This window comes from Etheostoma spectabile, unplaced genomic scaffold, assembly GCF_008692095.1.
Source record: "Etheostoma spectabile isolate EspeVRDwgs_2016 unplaced genomic scaffold, UIUC_Espe_1.0 scaffold453, whole genome shotgun sequence".
Classification (NCBI taxonomy): Eukaryota; Metazoa; Chordata; class Actinopteri; order Perciformes; family Percidae; genus Etheostoma; species Etheostoma spectabile.
This window is the reverse complement of record NW_022605611.1, coordinates 219841-221098: the sequence shown is the minus strand read 5'-3', so window position 1 is coordinate 221098 and position 1258 is coordinate 219841. Positions and strand designations below refer to the sequence as shown.

Here is a 1258-nt window from a genome sequence, read left to right as displayed (position 1 = left end):
CTACTTTTAGCGTGTATAGAGCAGCATATCTCTACATGTAAATGGGTGAATTAAGAGTCCAACAGAAAAGATGTCACAGTATTTTATTGGCTGTTGTCAAAGTGTGGGAATTGGCCCGGCCTGCTGATTTTATTCTCCCAGTCCAGCCGCGGAGGGAGTGAGTCAGTAACACCTGTGAGGGCGTCTCATTTTCTGGCAGCTTTGGTCCCACGGGTGTCGTGGAGTCTGTCAAGAGGACTGGGAGAGACAGACAGAGCTCTGCAGAGAGCGAGGCTGGCACGGTGAATGGGCAGCTGTCGGTCGATTCTGTCCAATGGGCAGCTGTCGGCTGACTCCATCCAATGGGCGTGTGGGTACAGTATATGCTAATGAGAGCGAGGGTTTAATTAGTGTTGGAATGAGTAGATAAGATGCAGAAACGTGGCTGCATCATCGTCAAACACTTCACGTCGCCTCAGGGAGAAAACCCTGTCACAGACCATTAGAGAGTGAAGGACAAGTTATTTAATTAGCATGCATTGTTTTATTTATGAGAGATGCAACATTTTTAATGTTTTCATGATTCAGCTTGAAGGGTGACTGTTTCCCCATGTTTTTGTGTCTGAGTGATGGGAACAACGTCTATACACGTTAAAAGTAGTGATTATTTACATGGAGTCTGGTGGAGATATGCTGCTCGCACTCTTTAGCATCTATAGCCGGTCATTCTCCCCCAGACTCATGTAAATAATCACTACTTTAGCGGTGTAGAGAGCAGTATCTCCACAGACTCCATGTAATAATCATATTTTAGCATGTATAGAGGCATATCTCCACCAGACTCCATGTAAATAATCATACTTTAGCTTGTATAGAGCAGCATATCTCCACCAGACTCAATGGTAAATAATCACTACTTGTAGCGGTGTAGAAGAGCAGCATATCTCCACAGACTCCATGTAAATACACTACTTTTAGCGTGTATAGAAGCAGCAATCCCACCAACTCCAGTAACGGTAACACTACTTGATCGCACGCGTTGCTGAGAAGAAGCCGCAATGTACACGACCACTTGTAGAAATCCACATGTAACAAGTAGTCAGGTGCTGAGGTTTACCTGTGTAGTGGCTGGACGCACAGAGATTCTCTCTCGGGACTCCCTGGGTAACATAATGCACAACTTTTAGTGTTTTTTTAGATGTGTAGTAGCCAGTAGCATCTCCACCAGATAGCATGCATGTAACTAATTCATCTACTTTTACGGCAGCTAGACAGAAGT

The 1258-nt window shown here is 44.7% G+C and overlaps 1 protein-coding gene across 1 annotated transcript in view; it reads left to right on the top strand.

Annotated features, from left to right (window-relative positions):
* npy8ar (neuropeptide Y receptor Y8a) overlaps positions 1 to 1258 on the top strand; it is a 34448-nt gene that overhangs the window by 22000 nt on the left and 11190 nt on the right. The window lies entirely within an intron of this gene.